The sequence below is a fragment of the Rhincodon typus genome, chromosome 34 (genome assembly GCF_021869965.1).
Source record: "Rhincodon typus isolate 14 chromosome 34, sRhiTyp1.1, whole genome shotgun sequence".
Lineage (NCBI taxonomy): Eukaryota > Metazoa > Chordata > Chondrichthyes > Orectolobiformes > Rhincodontidae > Rhincodon > Rhincodon typus.
The window spans coordinates 11363539-11384655 of NC_063365.1; the positions used below are offsets into that span (position 1 = coordinate 11363539).

General features: G+C 42.2%; 1 long non-coding RNA gene across 1 annotated transcript in view; it reads left to right on the forward strand.

Moving 5' to 3' along the window:
- The first annotated feature begins 697 nt into the window (after positions 1 to 697).
- LOC125486881 overlaps positions 698 to 21117 on the forward strand; it is a 57516-nt gene continuing 37096 nt past the window's right edge. Inside the window, exon 1 of the long non-coding RNA XR_007265501.1 lies at positions 698 to 835. This is a non-coding gene — a long non-coding RNA (uncharacterized LOC125486881). The remainder of the gene's footprint in view (positions 836 to 21117) is intronic.

Consider the following 21117-nt stretch of genomic DNA (forward strand, 5'->3'; position numbering starts at 1 on the left):
TATTTTCCCCTTTCCTTTAAACTAAACCCTGAAAATGGTTTGGTCTGTGCCAATGTGCTCACCTGATCTTGCTTTTGTCTCATTTGGAGTCTGAAATTGGCCGCACTGAAATGATGGTTATCTGGGTCCTGCAATCTTTCTGTCTCTGCTGCCGGTACCTGGCCATCTGCATGTGATTATAGCGAGGATTTGCAGTGTCTGCCGCCTCTCAGAACCAGAAAAGGCGGCTTGACCTCTGCCTCTGAAGCCCTGTGCCATCAGTTTGACTATCTGCTCCCAAGCTGGGCTTCAGCGAAGCTGGCGCCACCAGAGCCACTCGCTTTAAACCAGAACCGAGTCAATCCAGGCAGGGCACTTTGAACTGTTCTACCCACTGCCCCCACTACAATGTTAATGTTCCCCCTCCGGGGCGAGTTGAGAATTTCAAAACAGAGCACCCCCGCCATAAACCTCAATCATCCCGTTTAATCGGCTCCTCAGCATTTCTCCATGTATCCATGAGTTCATTTTCCAAGTCAAATGTATCTGAAAATCCAGATTAAATGAACATAACAGCAGCAAACGACCGAATCTCGAACTGGATCGCATTTAAGTTGATTTGCAAAACAAACTGAAACACGATTGAAGTCAGTTATTACGAGTTACAGGGTAAATGTGAATTGTGCAGAATGTGTGTACTACACTGTTAGTCAATAACTCACCAGCTTTTGAGTGATTTAATCCCTTACCAGTTGCACTAAAGTTGTAGAAACAAAGTTCACTCCCAACATTTTATTCCATGGAAGTGACTCATTGTAACGGTCGCTGTCCCCCAGACGGAACACCAAACAAAAAGGTAACATTTTAACGGTTGATTGTTTATCAGTTCGAGCGTCTGCTGTTTTGCATTAGAGGAGACTGACTCAGTGTAGAGACATTCCCAGAAACTGACTGAGCTACAGCTCCGACTGCACAGAGCACCTCTCCCTGCAGCCTCTTCGTGGCCAGCTCTGCAGGTGACCTCGTCTTTTATTTTGAACGAATTAGGGTCCTCTTTTTAACCTCAGCAGGTGAAAAGTCGCAGAAAATTGCTACTGAGTTTAAAATATATTCCAAACAATGTTGCATGTTTTTGTCGTGTTTGTTATAATGTTTTATTTTTAGTTTCATCTTGCAAATAGGATCGTGAGGGACACCCACACAAATGCCAACCTGGGTCTATATTCGGGGCGAAAGTTTGTGGTCTGTGAAATTTGCATCTCCACATCCCTTTCAATATTGCTAAGAATGACACCGACTCCATTACAATTGTAACATACTCCTTGTGTTACTTTCAAATCATGTTCCCCAAAATACTCGTGTGGTCCCTAATGATGTTTTAAGTGCGAATATAAATTTAGATCAGCGTGAGATTCAAGAGAGAACTCCCCCTCTCTCAAAATCTCTTCTCTCCAAGAATTTTGTTAACAAATCATTTCAGACCCTCATGAAAAAAAAATCTGCGCGGCTCATGCTTGGACCGGAGCCAAATTCATCGGGTGTAAATGGAAAACAGTGGCAGACAAGCGCACAATCTGCTTCCTTCAAGTTATAAAGGATGGCTCCAGATCGTCTAGAAATATCCTGAAATATGAAGTCCATATGGAGGGGCACTAGCAGCAGCTTTTTGCTGGCTCTGGAGCTGCTGGGTTCTCGGTGTTAATGCTACCACCTAGTGGCTGCGAGAAATCCTCTGCAGTTTCAATGAAATTACATCTGGTTGTGGCCAGGGTATGGAGGTCGTCTGTGACTTGGAATTTCGCCCCTCTAGTCTCATGATGGTATGCATTTCAGAACAAGACGTTTACAAATAACACATGGTTTGAACGTGTTATTTTCATTTGAGGTCTAGTGTATTTATTTATATTTCTAGTTATATTTATTTTAGAATTCTGTGTTTAGTTATTCTAATGTTACAAGTTCCAGTCGATTCATGATCGTTGCGTCTGTCTGCAGCTAATTATACCATTCATTGCACCCTCGACAACTATGCGTAAATTCCGTAATTGTCAGAGTGAAGGTTGGAGAATTGAACACTTTTTTCCCCCTCTCTCTCATTTCTGTACATTGTCAGGACCATGTGCTCCTGCATTAAACGTAAAAAAAACAGAAACAGGCCATTCCGCCCATCTGGTGTAGCACACAAACCTTCCCTCTCTCCTTCTCACCCTATTAGTGTAAACCATTTTTTCTTCTGCCCCCACATCCGGCCTCCAAAGTAAAAAGGGATTTATTTATGTCCCCGTTTCCTATCCCACAATCCTTTACAATCATTAGCTACAAATCCTGGGAATTTTTGGTTGATCAAATGTGATAACAACTGACACTCAGATAGAGTCCTTACTGCTGTTAAAATATTTGAGAGCACCCAGCTGGGTAACAGATATGTATGACTGGGTGGAAATCATTCATCTGAAGGCTAGTGTGTGACTTTCCTACTCACTAACTCTTCTTGACTGCATTCATGGAAAATTGACTATCGAGCAGGAAGTAGTGCAGTGAGTGCAGACGTTTACCAGATCAGCTTTGGCTTGATGGCAGAAGATGTAGCACATATTTGAAATTGAAGTGTCAGAGCTGGAGGTAATAAAGTGTGGGTACCTCACTGTGACAAGTTGTAAAATTGAGTTCAATATATCTGCTGCTCGTGCTCAATCAGTAGAAGAAACAGCTGAATAGTTGATAGTCATCAAAATCCAACTAGTTAGCTAGTATCCTGTAAGAATGGGAACCTGTTGCATCTACTGGTCGAATATATGTGTGATTAGTCAACACTCACTCTCTAGGCATCAGAAGTCATCTTACAAGCCATTCTGCCTAATGAACAATTGGTGTGAATAAGATTGCCTCTACCCTCTTATAAAGTCATACAGCATGGAAACAAACCCTTTGGTCCAACTCATCCATAATCCCAGACTGAACTAGTCCCACCTGCCTGCACTTTTGGCCCATATCCCTTCAAACCTTTCCTATTCTTGTACTTATCCAAATGTCATAGAATCCTTACAGCGTGAAAACAGGCCCTTCAGTCCAACTAGCCCACACTGACTCTCAGAGCATCTCATCCAGACCCATCCCCCTATAATCCACCTAACCTACACATCCCTGAACACTATGGGACAATTTAGCATGGCCAATCCACCTAGCCTGCACATCTTTGGACTATGGGAGGAAACCAGAGCACCCGGAGGAAACGAACACAGACACGGGGAGAATGTGCAAACTCCACACAGACAGTCGCCCGAGGGTGGAATCAAACTCAGGTCCCTGGCGCTGTAAGGCAGCAGTGCTAACCACTGAGCCACCGTGTCTTTTAAATGTTATAACTGTACCCCTCAACCAACATTTCCTCTGGAAGTTCATTCCACACAAGAACCACTCTCTTGTGTAAAAAACTTACCCCCAAGTCTTTTTTAAATTTTTCTCCTCTCACTTTAAAAACTGCCCCCGGTCTTGAAAGCCCCCACCCTAGGGAAAAGACACCTGCCGTTCACCTTATCTATACCCCTCATGATTTTATAAACCTCTACAACATCACCTTTCAACCTCCTACGCTCCAGTGAATAAAGTGCCAGCCTATCAGCTGCTCTCTATAACTCAAACCTCCATTCCCTGCAACATCCTAATAACTTCTGAACCCTCTAGAGTTTAATAAGATCCTTCCTAAAACAGGATGACCAGAACTGGACATGTACTCCAGAAGAGGCTTCACCAATGGCCTGTACAACATAATGTCTTGTTCTCTTTACAGAAAAATTAAGAGATAGTTAGAAAACTTAGTGTTGCTGGCCTCATTCATGTTACTGAGTACCATTTTTTAAAAGGAGTTTTTGATGGCTGACTGCAGGACATTTGAGTATTGCAATTGAGGAAGTGCGTGGCCTTTCTTTAAAAAGAAGGCTTACTGGCTCTCTGTAAATTCTTCAAAGGGAAGTAGAATCACAGAATTGTTGCATAGCAGAAGGAAACCATTTGCTCCTTTGTGTCTGCGTGAAACATACAAATAAATATGAAAGATGACTGTGCCAAAGATTTGTACAATTTGAAGGCAAAGTAAAGCATAGATCTAATTGCAGGGGTAACAATTAAAGTGTTCCAAAGGCTTTTATACATAACTGAGAGTAGAAAGTGATGAAACATCTTGATTCCTTTGACCAGTTTAAAAAAAAGATTTTTTTAAAATGCCTATGTATATGACAGCATGAGACAGTTTGTTATTGAGACTGCTGTGATCCTAATCCAGCATTTTGGGAAGCATTGCAAATCAACATATATTTATCCAGAGTCAGACTGTAGCCTAAAGAGAATAGCAAAATGTCATGGGAGGACAGTAAGATTCTGAGTGATGTCCTGGGTGTGAGGTGGAAATTGCAGACCTGTTTTACTTGAGTGGATGATCCAGAACTCGTGGAATGGATTCAAAGTTCAGGGTTGTTTGTATTTATGCCAGATCAGAAATATATTCAGCTGGAAGAAGTGGAGCATGAAGCATGTGGCCTCTCTTCCTTGGCTGTGATGAGACAGTAAAAGACAGGAGAATGTGAGTTTCCAAACTGGGGTTTTTTTCACCTTGTGTCTGGGTCTGTTGCAGACTAATTGATCGAGGTTAATTACTGTCTTTAGTCAACAGTTCCATTGTCACGCACAACGACCAGGATGATAGGTAGTGAATTCGATGGAACTTGCTCATTTTCCAACGAGTGATTTCCTGTTCACTTGGAATTTGCTGCTGACTTCCATCTGTGAAATGGCTGGGGACTACTCAGTGCCTTTCTGTCCATCAAAGCACACTGTGGTGGCAATATGGAGAGTCTGATCCGGTAGATCTCCCACTGAAACACTGGAAACATATATCCGGAGCTCACTGGAATTGTGAGAGCTGGGATCAACCCATCCGTTTGGAGACAGTAAGGACTGCAGAAGCTGGAAGCTAGACCTAATACAGATGGAGCTGGAAAAGCACAGTAGGTCAGACAGCATCTGAGGAGCAGGAATGTCAACTTTTCAGTCTGAAACCCTTCATCAGGACTGGGGAGGGGGAGGGTACCCCAGAAATAAATAGGAGGAGGATGGGGATATGGGGAGGGTAGGTGAGATGGAGATAGACGGATGCAGGTAGGGGATTATTGTGGTTGGTCAGTGGGAAGGTGAAGTGGATAGGTGAGTCAGAAGATGGAATGTGGGAAGAGAGATTTTGAAGCTGGTAAAGTCAACAGGCCATTGGGCTGTAAGCTCCCAAGGCCAAATATGAAGTGTTGTACCAGTTTATGTTTGGCCTCACTCTGCTCTCCTCCGCTGTCAAAGATGGACATGTCACCAGGGGAGTGGGAGGGGGAGTTAAAGTGGATGGCAACCAGAAGGTCAGGTTGGTTGGCACGTGCAGAGCGCAGATGCTCCGCAATCCGGTTCCTGAGTCTGCGTTTGGTCTCCCGATTATAGAGGAGACCACCTCGGGAGCAACCGATACAGTAGATGAGATTGGATGAAGTGTAGGTGAATCTCTGCTGGATTTGGAAGGATTGTTTGGGGCCTCAGGCAGAGGTGAGAGGAGAGGCATGGGGGCTGGTGTAACACCTCCTGCAGTTGCAGGGAAAGGTGCCACGTGTGGTAGAGGAGTTGGTGGGAAGTGTGGAGCTGACGAGGGAGTCATGGAGTGAATGGTCCCTGTGGAAAGCAGAGGGAAATATCTTTTTGGTGGTGGTGTCTGATTGTAGGTGGCAGAAATGTCAGAGTATGATACGTTGTATTGGGAAGTTGGTAGAAGTTAGCACTGTTGGATATGCTGTCTTTTGGGCTAAACTGAGGCCCCATTTCTCTGCTTGGAAGTAAACAAAATCACATGATACTGTTCTAAAAATGAGCAGAAGCTATCCCTGATGCACTGATCATTATTTATTCCTCAGTCACAATAGAAATGATCCAGTGATTATCACAGTACTGTGTTTGTGAGTTTGCTGAGTGTATATTAACTATTACACTTCCTATTTTAAAACACTTCCTTGGCTGTAAAGTGCTTTGTGATGTCCCGTGATTGGAAGAGGTATTCCATAAATTCAAGTCGCCTTTTCTTTTTTAATTCAGGACCCCTGGAGTTTTAGTTACAGAGGCCTAAATATGGACACGTTTTGAGTGTGCTGGTACAATACTGATAATGGGCATTTGGTTACAATTCGACATAGATGTAGTGATTGGAGCAAGGTCAGCCAGGTAGATCTCATAGAGTATGAGTTCCTTGATTGGGGCTGTTAACCTGGTCCAATCAGGGAGCCCTGGCTGACAGATATAAACAGGAGTGTCAGGGGTTCTGTTCACTCCAGGAGCCAGCCCTGAGCTAGCTGGTCAGTGTCATGTACTGTGCACGTGTAAATAAAGGGTGACTTGGTAATGGGATACCAACCTTCGTGGAGTTATTTCAATAGCAATCATTATTTATCCTTTGGAACAAGGAAGCTGACTGTCATCATTTATATTTTAAGCATTATCAGCTCACAATGAGATGGAAATATTGTTCTGGTAGATTAATTTCTCATTTGTCCTTGGGTAGTGTTTCCTTGAGAAGGAACAGGTGGATCTCCATCACTGTTATTGCTATTTTACTAGTGGTGGTGCTTTGGCAGAGGGCCCCAGTGTCAAAGGTGATGAGTGTTCAGCCCAGAGAAATCCCCAATTTGATTCACATAGGAATCGGATCTCAATTAAGGGGAGATGATGGCCTAATGATACAATTGCTAGCCTAGTAATCTGTGAAACCCAGGTAATGTTCTGGGAACATCGGTTTAAATCCCACCATAACAGGCAATGGAACTTGAATTCAATAAAAAGAAACTCTGGAATTTAGAGTCTAATGATGACCATGAAAGCGTTGTCAATTTAAAAAAAACAACCCAGCTGGTTCACTAATGACCTTTAAGGAAGAAAACTGCCATCCTTACCTGGTCTGGCCTACATGTGACTCCAGACCCACAGCAATGTGGTTGACTCTGAACTCCTTGTGAGCAATTAGGGATGGACAATGAATACTGGCCTGGACCAGTGATGATCTCAATCTGTGAGTGAAATAAAACAAAGTTGGAAAGTGGAACAACTATTGAGCAGCAATAAATGACATTCATGATGTGATGCTAACTGCAATCCAACAGTCTGTATCTCCAAGCATTTGCATGATTTTGATTTGATCTATTATTGTCACATGTACCTAGGTACAGTGAGAAGTTTTGTTTTGTGTGCAGTACAGGCAGATCATACCATACAAAGTGCATTAGGGTAATAGAACAGAGCGAGGAGCACAATGTTATGGCTGCAGAGAATGTGCACAAAGAGCGAGATCAACATTAAATTTAAAATTTGAGAGGTCCAGTCAGAAGTCTAATAACAGTGAGGTAGAAGCTGTTCTTGAATTTGTTGGTCCATGTGTTTAAGCTTTTGTATCTTCTGCCCGACGGAAGAGGTTAGAAGAGATTATAACCGGGGTGGGAGGGGTCTTTGACTACGTCAGCTACCTTCCCGAGGCAGGGAGAGGTATAGATGGAGTCAGTGGATGGAAGGTTTGCTTGCGTAATGGGGACTGGGCTGTGTTCACAACTCTCTGTCGTTTCTAATGGTCGTGGGCAGAGCAGTTGCTGTAGCAAGCCATGATGCATTCGGATAGAATTCTTTCTATGGTGCATCTATAAAAATTAGGAAGAGTCTTTATGGATATGCCAAATTTCTTTAGCCTCCTGAGGAAGTTGAGACAGTGTTGTGATTGTGGTGGTGACCAGAGTGTGGTAGCGACCAGAACTCCTGAGAACAGCCACAATCTTAGGGTTGTCGTAGCCTTCATTGTGGTTCAGCAATGATCATAAACAAGTTAGAAAATAAATGAAAAGCAGCAGAGTCTTTCAAATGGACACATTATAAAGAAATCGCATTTACTTTAATAAACAACACATCTAATACCGCACACATCTGCTGCTATACGCAAGTTGCTTCAAAAATTCTGATCCAAAAACACCACATGGTTTTCTATGATTTGTTAACTAGGGTGGGTAGAATACTGCTGTGACTAAGATGGAACTAATGGGTTTGTTGAAGAAACAGCCAAGTCTTTGTACAGGCAAGAGATGTTGTTTTTCTAAAACTGTAGCAAATTACATTTGCGACACCTTATCCCTTCTAATTGCTTTCATGAGATGTTTCCATATATGTTTCTTCCAACCCACAAAGTGATGCAGATAGGCTGCTTGTTGTTATTTGGGAGAGCTCAAAATGGTGTCATTTCAACTGTACTCATGGGCCTTAAGAACTTCATTCCCAGTGGAACTATGTGATGAAATAAGCATAGAATGAATGGGAAAGTTGGCAGACATGCAAGGCCAGCTTTTGTTACCTTTCAACGAGTTGGCCCCCTAAACCATTTCAGAGGGCAATTAAAAGTCAACCACATTGCTCTGGGTCCAGACTCACATCGAAACTGGACTAGGTAAGGATGGCAGTTTCCATCCCTTTAGGACATTAGTGAACCAGATGGGATTTTGGGACAATTGGCAATGGCTACATGTTTGCCATTGAGCTAGCTTATAATTCCAGAAAATTTGATGAAACATGAGATCTGAGGAAGAGGCAGATATTGTGGGCATTCCATGCTGTATGGAGGGGACACCACTAACAATGGTCAGTTGGGCTGAGTGGCCTGTAACTTTTATATCACGCTATGATTTATGGAACTTGCAACCTCTAAAAGCAGGAGTACTGATTCTTATCTTTCAGTGCACAACAATCTCCCTCAGTGCTGATTTTAAAGATGTTTTGGGGACTTTGGTGGTTTTAAATGTTTCTATTTGATTCAGAAGCCAATTGTGTTCTCACGAATGGAACTGGAAAAAAATGTAGGATTGTTTCACAGTGATTTTAGAAATAATGAAATAGCAGCTAAAATTTACCATTTCAAATTATGTCATTCTGCCAGTCAAGATCTGGTTTTGTTTAGAAACTGACATTCAAATTGCCAAACCTGTAAGGAGGCTGATGAATGGGGAACAAATGGGATCTTGGGATTAGTGTTCACAAGGTCTCCGTCACTTTTAATTATCATTTCCTGTTGCTAAGTTTGGCAGTTTCTGTGGATACACCTGAGCCGTTTGACAGTGAGAGAATGATGAAAGTGTAGGCCTCCAGAAACGGGATCCTTCTGTTTTCAGGTGAATGGTGCAGCATCAAATGTCCCTGTGGCTATTCTACTTGAGCTGCTTCACCCCCTGCCTTTAATGTGCCTCAGCCAATCCCTGTAGTCTCCCTCTCCCGGCCCCACTCTGAACAAGGCCAGTATTGACCCAGGGCTGAAACCCTGCCCTCAGGGCGTTGGGATTTTGGTGAGAGTTCTGTCTCCCCCGGTCACTGAGTTGAGAGATTTTGCATTTTCAGAAATGATGTATTTCAGATTGTGGCAGAAACAAAACAGAAGCCTTTGGGATACACTTTATTTCCCATATGAGCGGAGAGTGTGACAGGGTCAGTAGTGGGAGTCTCATAGCATCACTGCAGTGTGGAAACAGACTATTTAGCCCATCAAGTCCACACAACCCACCAAAGAGCATCCCACCCACAGTCCATCCTATCCCTGCTTTCTCCATGACTAATGCACCTAATCTGTATATCCCTGGACACTACGGGCAATTTAGCACGGCCAATCCACCTAACCTGTGTATCTTTGGACGGTGGGAGGAAACCCACGCAGACACAGGGAGAATGTACAAACTCCACACAGGCAGTTGCCCAAGGCTGGGATTGAACCTGGGTCCCTGGCACTGTGAGGCAGCCATGCAAACCATTGTGCCACCATATCACCCATAAATTAGATATTATGCTCCCTTTTCCCTTCACAACTTGCTGCAGGAGGTTGGAACTCACAATCTTGGCATTTCACATGCTTCTATACTGTCGCATAAGTACCACGCGCTAACTGATTAAGCTCAAATTATAGCACTCTTCACCTCTGAGGTATTCAAGAGGATTTGGAATGATTATTTGAGTGGGAATGATGTGCAGGGATGTGGGGAAAAGGTAGAAGATTAGCACTAGGTAGTAGAACAGGCAGAGGCACGATGGGCCAAATGGTCTCATGCTGCAAACAGTTCTGTGATTCTGGGTCAGGAGCTTACAGTTTGACCTACATTCGATGACTGAGTGTTAATTGAGGGTATGTTTATACTGCATTGTCAGAAAGTGGTTTTACTTTCTGCTGATGTTTCTGTTGACGGACAGAATTGAGTCCCAACTGCATAGCAGAATGTTACATTGTGTGTCTCCCTGGAGGAAAGAATCTCATGCCACGTAGGCAGTATAGTGGCTCAGTGGTGGTAGCACTCCTGCCTCACAGCACCAGGGCCCCATGTTTGATTTCCCCCTTGGGCAATTATGTGGAGATTGCACATTCTCTCTGTGTCTGTGTGGGTTTCCTGCAGGTGCTCCAGTTTCCTCCCACAGTCCAAAGATGTGCAGGTTAGGTGGTTTGGCCATGCTAAATTACCCATAGTGTCCAGGGATGTGTAGGCTAGTTGGGTTAGCCACGGGAAATGCAGGATTACAGGGATGGGTTGGGTCTGGGTGAGATGCTCTTCGGAGGAACGGTGTGGACTTGATGGGTCGAATGGGCTGCTTCTGCACTGTACGGATTCCATGATACCACTTTCCACAAAGTTGGCTTGAACTTCACAGCCAGATAGGGACCGCACAGGAAGTGGGGAATGGAATCACCAGGAAGTTAAAGCAGTGACAGGAGAATCTCACTGCAGGTTTTTCCTCTGTTTTCCCAGTTGGAAATTGATTCCTCCTCGCTTAGGTTTAGGTGAGATATTTACCTGGTGGTTTTCTGACACTGCTCTTTGTGTACAAACTGGTGAAGTGCTAGAAGAGCTGACATTTCTCTTTGTTTTTCCATAAAGTTTAGAGGGATAGTGGAAAAGGAGCAAGGAGATTGGGTGGATGGAGAATCAAGTGAGGCCTAAACAATAGGTTGGTTCAGTAGGGCAGAACAGCCTGTTTTTGATGCTGTGATTTCAATCTAATGCTATAGTTTATGAAGTCTACAACCTTCTAAGGCAGAAGTACTGATTCCTACCTCTCTCTGTGTTGTGCTGGTTGCTCTCAGTGCCATTCCTTTGATCTTTGATGGCTTTTTAACTGTTTCTGTTTGAATCAGAGTGCAAAGGGTGTTCTAAAGATTGGAAGCAGAAAAAAAATGCAGGATTGCTTCACAGTAATGTTAATAATACATTCTGTCATTTAGCCAGTCAGGATCTGGTTTTATTTAAGAACCATATTCAAATTGCCAAACAGTAGGCTGAACAACTGAAAGAAGGGTGTTGGATGGGATACAAGTGAAAAGAATTAACTTCATAGACTTGTTTTCATCAGGTGATGATTATAGGCACATTCCTCTGTGTGAAAGAGGGTTAAGAGTTAAGGTTAAAGTATTGTCATGTTGTCAGGATGGGTGGTGCATTGTGGGAGTGTCTTATTTGACAGTGGAAGGAAATGACATAAGAGAGAAGTATTACACTAAGAGACTGGTGTTACACAGAAGAGAAGACTTCACTTTTGAGAGTATTGCAGAAAATACTCATGAGAATTGCGATGAAAGATGTGTGACAGTATTATTTTGGAATTGGATTTCAAAATGGAGGCAATGGATACGCGTCAGTTCTGTGAAAGTTTTTTTTCTCCAAAAGAAAGGTCAAAAAGTCAACACTAACCTAAATACATAGTTACAAGAAAGCATGTGACTGCACCACAGTGCCTGATGGAACTCTTGCATTGATTAAATGTTTATACTGTTTGGGTTCATGACAGGCAGAGTAAACACATTCAGGCAAATGGTTTAGTTTTGACTTCAGAACAGAAGGTTCGAAAGTTTAGTTCAGAAAGATAGGAAAAGTTCACCTCAGAAGATAGATTAGCTTCTTCTGGTAAGGGAAGCAAGTCAGTTCAGGGGGACCGACTACCTCAGCAGAAGTGGTTTCCATTTCAAATCTTTTATTTGGTACTGGCACCAATGGATGAGGTTACCTAGGAAGCAGTGTCAAGATCCACTCGTTTCTGAAATGAAGAATTCTAAATATTTGTGACACAGGATATAGAAAATACCACACAGCCCTCTGTCATGAGGGCATGTACCTCACTAACATGACTCATTTGCTATTTGGGCCACTCTTACTGGGGTCATTATCAATGGGAATGAGCAGTAGCTTTATTACCCAGAAATCATCCTTTAACTTGAGCTTTTATTTCCCAGACGATACCACGGATGAATAAATCTTGAAGGATAAAGACATTGGATGATGGCCCGAAGTCTCCATTTCATGGTTTCACACTCAGAAGTGTGGCAGACAGTGATGATGATGGCTATGGGACCTAGATAAGACAAGCAGAATGGGCACACAGAAAATAATGCAGAGAAGTGTGAGGTGATAGGATGACAGATAGAATAGGGAGAAAATAAAGAGAAAATTGCACAGTTCGAAAAGTGCACAGAGAAAGTGGCAGAAAATATTTGGAGAGAAGATTTTTTAAAATTCATTCATGGAATATGGACAGTGATAGCTGGTCCAGCATTTATTACTGAAATAACTCCACAGAGCTTAGTATATAGTCACCAAGTCACCCTTTATTTACATGTGGAGAGCCCTTGACCCTAATCCAGTTCCCTCCGAGCTAGCTCTCAGAGTGAACAGGATGTCTGACACTCCTGTTTATATCTGTCAGCCAGGGCTCCCTGATTAGACTGGGTTAACAGCCCCAATCAGGGAACTCATATTCTGTAAGGTCCACCTGGCTGACTTCATCACAGTCACTACAATTACCCTTTGAGATGATGAAGGTGAGCTGTGTTGTGAACAGACTGCATGAGGTTCACCAATTTGTTATGGTTCCTGATAGAATAGCCCAAATCCTCAAGCTCCTGGTGAGGAAGAATAGTTTGGCACCCCTTGGTTATTCACCACCATCCCACTTGTTTGGTTGCAACAAGGTTAAGTTAAATAGCATCCCTTCCTTTACAGATACCTTTCTCCCAGACTCAGGTGAACTTATGTTTTCATAGAATCCCTACAGCCCATCAGGTCCACACAGATCCTCTGAACAGCATCGCATCCTGCCCCACTCCCTTACACTATCCCTGTAACTCTGCATTTCCCTGGCTGACCCACCTAGCCTGCATATCCCTGGATACTATGGGCAATTTAGCATGGCCAATCCACTCAAACCTGCACATCTTAGGTCTGTAGGAAGAAACTGGAGCACTCAGAGGCAACCCATGCAGACCCGGAGAGAACGTGCAAACTCCACACAGACAGTCGCCTGAGGCTGGAATCGAACCCAGGTCCCTGGTGTGAGGCAGCAGTGCTAACCATTTTTCCCTAATTGACAGAAGCATCTGAAAGAAGAACAAGAGTATGCCACTTGCCCCTTCACCCCTGCTCCACCGTTCATTGAGGTCATTGCTGATCTGATTTTCAACTTGACTCTAAATTTCTGCATGTCCCTGATAATCTTTCATCCCCTTGGTAATCTCCCAGGTAAACAGATAGAGGGGGTTTGTTAATTACTTAACACAAGAAGAAATAGTAATGCACCACTCATATGGACAGAGTAGAAACAAGAGGTGTGTCCATACAAAAGGTAAAACAAAGGAAATACAGAAGTGTCTAAACTGTTCGAGAAGAGCAAATAAAATTGTGGCTGTGACTAGATGGCAACAGTAGCATTGATGGTACGACCTAAACAGTCAAGTTTGAGATTCTCAATTGTGCAGTTTGGTGGAAATTATATTACTCTAATTGCTTTCAACAGCGTCTGTATTCCAGCATTGAGAGTGAGAAACAGCCTTTTTCTTTGCTTTACCTACAAACCAAGGGTGTTTAAAATGACTGTTCCCAAAGCTGTGCCCCTCACAATGCTCTAGTCTACATTCTAGGACATCCAGCTAAAAAACACACACACACAAGTTTTGCAGTCAGTTTTTAACCCTTTTTTGTATATTCCTGGAGGGTAAATCAAACATGTTTGCAGGAGATGACTTTCTGATAAGAGAAGGGAGTACGTCAACCCCTTGTTATCTTTTCTTGTTAAGTCTCTTCCTGTTTGACGATTCTCAGACACTTTAGAGGTGTGACATTCCATGGGTTTTACAGAGGACATTGACAGAGGGTCACTAAATTTACATCCTCAGCTTTTATTCTCTTTGTAGCAGTTCTCCTTCTTAAAAAAAATTGGGATTAAATGTAAAAAAAAGCCTATGCTTCAGAATATTGACCTAGTGATAGCAAAGGACTGATTGACACTGTAATTCCACAGTATTTAGGTTGGAGGGAAGCTTGCAGGTGATGGTGTCCCAAGAATCTGTTATCCTTGTTCTTTTGGGTGGTAATAGTTGTGAATTTGGACTGGCTAGAGTGGATGCAGGGAGGATGTTCCCGATGGTGGGTGTGTCCAGAACCAGGGGTCACATCATGAGGATTCAGGGTAGACGATATAGGACAGAGATGAGGAGACATTTCTTCACCCAAAGAGTGGTGAGCCTGTGGAATTCATTACCGGAGGAAGAAATTGATGCCAAAGCAATGAATGTATTCAAGAGCAACTAGATATAGCACTTTGGAGTGAATGGGGTCAAAGGTTATGGAGAGAAAGCAGGATTAGGCTATTGAGTTGGACGATCAGCTATGCCAAGAATGGTGGAGCAGGTTCAAAGGGCAGAATGGCCTCCTTCTGCTCCTATCTTCTATGTCTCTATGTTTCTAACAAGCTTTTTGTGTGATGTTGGAACTGCACCCAATCCACAATACTCCTGACTTGTGCTTCTTAGATTGCGGGCAGGGTTTGGGAAGTCAGGAGGTCAGTTATTTGAAACAGAGTTCCTAGCCTCTGACCTGCCTCTCTGACCCTGTAACTCCTGCTTCAAAGTGAATGCAAACATTTCTGAACTAAATTTTAAAAATGTACTCTTCTATATTCTTTCTGTTGTAGTAAATCCCCACAATATTAAAAAAAAAACTTCAACTGACATCCTAGGGATCCTAGCAGGCACCTATTCTCTGATGTATACTGATTTTGAAGTCATGGTTCCAGAAAGGCTGACCTTATTAATTCTTAAGCCACTTTAGAAAATAGGCCAACACCCATATGCCACTAATTTGCAATCCAATATTTAAAAAAAAGATATAAAACACATACCTTTCATCACAAAAATATTTGGGATCTTAGGCCTTAATAAATGGAGGACTTGAATATGTAAACAAGGAAGCCTTACTGAATCTTTATAAAGCTCTGTGCCTAGAATAGATTGTTCAGTTCTAGTCATGGTATTTAGGAAGAGTGTGGGACTTGAAAGTAAGCAGAGGAGATTTGCTAGAAAGGGTCCAGGGATAAAATGCAGGTGGTTTAGTAACAAGATTAGGATGGAGAAGTCGGGGTTGGAGAAACAAAGAGCAATGGATGTCTACTAATTAATTTATGACAGGGTCACATAAATGTAGACAAAGAAAAACTGTTCCCATTCGTTGATGCTACAAGGACAAGAACAGCACAAGGTTAGGGTTTTTAGGGGTGATGTGAGGTGGAAATAATTTATATGGAGAATATTAGCGACCTGGAACTCACTGTCTACAAATATGGTGGCAGCAGAGATGATCAATTAACTGAAAGGAAATTCCATGGGCACAAGGGGAAAATAAACTTACAGAACTATGAGGAGAGTGTGAGACAGATAAATTACTCCACACAGAACCAGCATAGACTCACTGAGCCAAATGGCTTCCTTGCCTGGAAAGATTCTATGACTATGACTCTATTAGAAGATCTGCATGGTCTTCTTACCCAGTGCTAAAAAATTTTGACAAGTGCAATTGGAACAGCATTAGGAAATGCACCCTTCCTGAGCTGCAGACCTGACTTACACACTGCTCCGAAAATAAAAATTCCAAAAGGAATGTTTTGAGCTTGAGATTTTCTGATGCACAGAGCCAAAGTCAGGAAGAAAGTGGACCATTGTATCAGAGTAATAAAGCTACTCTGATTCCAGGCTGACCCTTAACCTTACTATTAACCTTGAAGAGTTAAAGCAAACTCTTCAGATCCTTAGGTGTTTGGAGCATTAACCTCTAATCAAAAAGAATCCTGCATAACAAGCTGAAATGCACAAGGGATTTATATTTCCAAGTAATGAACTGCAGCTTATTTCTTTCTCAGCCTGCAGTAATAGCATCAGAAGAGTCCCTCTTCAATCACCTTCTTACTCAAGAACGTAGGAACTGGAGTCTGCGAATCAGTTGCTCACGTTTGGACCACCATATAGTCTGATCACAGCTGAACTGAAATTTAACTTCAATTTCCTGTCTTTGTTCTACAGGTTTAATTAACGAAATTCAATCACAGATTCAAAAACAAAAATCCTTTGCTTGCAGCGCCTGAAAGGAAATGGAACAGATATCTGGTACATTTCAGCATGCAGATTAAGAGTTCTAGTGATTCTTGCTTCTGAGTCAGAAAGCTATGGGTTTGAATCCCATTCCAAGTGTGAGATCACGGAAATCTACACTGATACACCAAGTGGAGTACTGACAGAGTGCTGCACTGCCAAAGGTGCTGTTTTTCAGATGGATGTTAAACTGAGGCCTTATTTGAATTGAATTAGCTTTATTGCCACATGTACTCAAATGAGTACAGTGAAAAGTTTATAAGTTGCAACTTACAAATGTACCTCGGTACAGCTTCTTTAGTTACAAGATTATTTACAGTGTAACAATGTCATCAACACACAGTGCCGTTTTAGGTACAATCTTGGTACAATCCATCGTTACAGAATGGAGAAATGAAGAAAAAAAAGTTACAGCTATTCACAGTATAACCATAGGTCAGAAAAACAAGAAGAAGACAAACATCTCAAGCAGACCTAAAAAATTCTACAGTGCAATTTCCAAGAAAAGCAGTGGAGAATTCTCCCCAATTTGTTGTAAATATCTATTTCTCAACCAACAGATACAAAACACTTTATGTGATCATGATCACATTGTTGTTTGGGAGCTTGCTTTGCAATTTGATTGCCATGTTTTGTACACTGCAAACGCAACTTTAATTCAAAAGTAACTCATTGGCTGTAAAAAGCTTTGGATGCCTCGTTGTCAGGAAAGATGCTACAGAAATGCAATTTTGGTTTTGTCTTCCTTCACCACAATCAGTGACCAGGATAGAGGCATTGTATTCAATAGCATGAGAAGCTAATTAAATTATTTTTAAAAACAAAGTACAGTTGCCAACCTGGTGACGTAAAACATATCCACAGCCACCAATTACAGGCTTAGGGCCAGAGCCAATAAAACTAATAAACAATGGAGGCCAGTTAGTGAACCTTCCTTTGTAAATGTTTTTTTTTCTTCATTTCACTATCCCCTTTTTTTGATGACTAGCTGTCTGTTTTCTACCCACTTCCCACTTAATTTGCAGATTATCCGTGCTGTTGAAAATAAATGAGCCTGAAAGTTGATTCATTAAATGAGAAACCCCAGTCAATCTTTTAAAGAGAAAACCTGGCAATTAATCACTCGGGAGTACTGGTCAGTCAATTTAGTAAGAGTAATCAGCAGTTCACCATCAGTCTGTTCCTGAATAAATGCTGTGACCAGACTCTGTGCACAGCGCAGTGCAGCAGAAATTTACAGAGGCTCTGTACCAACTCCACTTCCCTCGTCTCAAACTTTTTACACAACAAAGTAGTGCTAAAATATAGCAGATGGCGTATTGTTTAAACATACTGAATAAAATGAATTGACATTTTAATTTAACTACCATGACTTTCTGCAAGATTACAGTAATAATTATTGGTCCTCAGTTTTATGGTTCTCTTGCCCAAGTGTTATCCATCATCTGTAAAAGGAAAAGATTAGCAAAAAAAAGAGCTCATTACAAGCAGAGTCAGGAGAATTTATAATGGCATAAGGAGAGACAGATCATCAAAACAATATTTTGTGTCCGTCTTCATACAGGAAAACACTAAAATCCTTCCAGAAATGATGGAGAATCTAGAGACTAATGTAAATAAGGAACTGTAAAAATCATAGAATCCTGACAGTGTGGAAGCAGGCCATTTGGCCCGTTGAGTCCACACTAACCCTCAAAGGGCCTCCAACCCAGACCCATCCCTCTACCCTATCACTGTAACCCTGCATTTCCCATGGCTAATCATTATGTTCAATATTGAAATTGACAGATCTGTAAATATTAAATACATCAAGGGATCTGGGAATGGTGCAGGAAAATGGTGCTGATGTAGAAGGTCAACTCTAATCTCATTGAATGATGGGGTAGGCTGTAGGGCTGAATAGCCTACTCCTGTTCTTATTTCTCATTTTCTTTTGTGAACAAGCTTATGGGGTGATTTTTACCAAGGTATTAACCAAGGTCCTTATCCTGGTTAAATGGTGTATATTACCAGACTATTTCTTCATGGACTTACTCCAGACTGAGTTGATGAGTGTTCCCATATTATTTGAGATCATGTTGCGGCTGTACGGAGCATTGGTTCGGCCACTTTTGGAATACTGCATTCAATTCTGGTCTCCCTGCTGTAGGAAAGATGTTGTGAAACTTGAAAGGGTTCCAAAAAGATTTACAAGGATGTTGCCAGGGTTGGAGGGTTTGAGCTACAGGGAGAGGCTGAATAAGCTGGGGTCAGTTTCCCTGGAACATCAGAGGCTGAGGGGTGACCTTATTGAAGTTTATAAAATCATGAAGGGCATGGATAAGGGAATGGCCAAGGTCTTTTCCCCAGGGTAGGGGAGTCCAAAACTAGAGGGCATAGGTTTAAGGTGAAGGGGAAAGACTTTAAAAGACACCTAAGGAGCAATTTTTTCATGCAAAGGGTGGTGCATTTTTGGCATGAGCTTCCAGAGAATGTGGAGGCTGGCAAAATTACAACATTTAAAAGGCATCTATCTAGGAGAGTATATGAATAGGAAGGATTTAGAGCAATATGGGCCAAATGCTGGTGAATGGGACTGGATTAATTTAGGATATCTGTTCAGCATAGATGAGTTGGACCGAAGGGTTTGTTTCCGTGCTGTACATCTCGATGACTCTCTGCCAATCGCTCAAATACCACACAAAGTTCACTAACTAAGGAGCTGGTTCATGTACCCGATAAACTAAAAACTCCACGTTCGACTTTGGAACTTCACTACTGCTGACTCATCTTTTGGGTGAGACCTTATGATCAGGTCGGAGGGCGCTATCCATTGTTTCCACTCAATACTACAGCATTCATACATTTATTATACATCTGATGGATCCTCCCATGGCTTCATGTTAATTTAAAACATCATCCACTGACAGACTTCCTTCTGTCTTTCCTGCTTTTTAAAAACATAAAGCGAATCCTCACTTTGTTTTCTGCTCACATCGACTGATGCTATGCCTCGATCCCAAAGGGCAGAGAGCTTCAATTCTTTGCAAAGGTCAAGTGTCTCATTGATGACATCATTGAAACTTGAATTTGATGAGTACAAGTTCTGCTTTCAAATTGTTGGAAGGTTTCCAGATGCTGCTTTGTCAGAACTGCAGATCTGCAGAGTTAATGTTAAGGAGCACCTACGCGATCATGGAATAAGAAAACAGTATAAACATTTAAAAGGGAATCACTTAAGTCTGATTTATTAGGATTCAGATACCAGTCATAAATATTCATCCTCCTGCTTTATGACATTTAAACCCATCAATTTTACGACATTTCTGATTCCCTGCTGTCCATTCTTCAGCGGAGTGAGAACTCACTTGAGGTTAGGAAGCAGAGGCACACTCATTTGTGAGGTTTAAATAAAGGCAAACCCCTGCGGATGCTGGAAATCTGACACAAACTCCAGAAAGTGCTGGAGAAACTCAGCAGAGGTGGCAGCATTTGTGGAGAGAGAAAATGAGTCAATGTTCGAGCTCTTCTGAAGACGAATTCAGTTTCTCTCTCCACGGATGCTGTCACCTCTGTTGAGTTTCTCTGACATTCAATGTGTTTGCTTCATACGTGGGGCTTATTGAGTTTAATATGGTTAAGGAATGGGAGAGAAATTTGTGCGTAAAATTTAGAACTAATCTTTGTTCGTGGGAACCAGAGATCAAATCCAGCTCCAAAGCAGTGGAAGTCATTGCAGTGGTTCCATATCAACTGACAATGAGTGGTGTGAATCCAGTTTGCAGAGTTGATCTTTTGTCAGTATTTTGCAATTTTATGGAGTAAACCTACACAGTAGCTGTCATTTGGTAGGTAAGGTATTATAGTAGATATACTCTCCGGAGATCACGGTGGCTCAGTGGTTAGCACTGCTGCCTCACACCGCCAGGGACCCGGATTCAATTCTACGCTGTCTGTGTGGAGTTTGCACATTCTCCGTGTCTGCTTGGGTTTCCTCCAGTGCTCCAGTTTCCTCCCACAGTCCAAAAGCAGGTTAGGTAAAATAGCCAGGCTAAAATTCCCCATCGTGTCCATGAATGTGCAGGCTAAGTGGATTGGCCAGCTAAATTCGCATAGACACCAGGGATGGAATCTTGCAGAAAGTCGTGGTAGTTAAATTAAAATAGCAATTCATTTTATCCAGTATGTTTAAACAATACGCCATCTGCTATATTTTAGCACTACTTTGTTGTGTAAGAAGTTTGAGACGAGGGAAGTGGAGTTGGTACAGAGCCTCTGTAAATTTCTGCTGCAGTGTGCTGTGCACAGAGTCTGGTCACAGCATTTATTCAAGAACAGACTGATGGTGAACTGCTGATTACTCTTACTAAATTGACTGACCAGTACTCCCGAGTGATTAATTGCCAGGTTTTCTTTTTAAAAGATCGACTGGGATTTCTCATTTAATGAATCAACTTTCAGGCTCATTTTTCACCTAACCTGCACATCTTTGGACTGTGGGAGGAAACAGGAGCACCCAGAGGAAACCTAAACAGACACAGAGAGAATGTACAAACACCACACAGACAGTCACCCAAAGGTGGAACTGAACCTAGGTCCCTGGTGCTGTGAGGCAGCAGTGCTAACCACTGAGCCACCACAGCCTACGATAAGAGAGCAGGCAAACT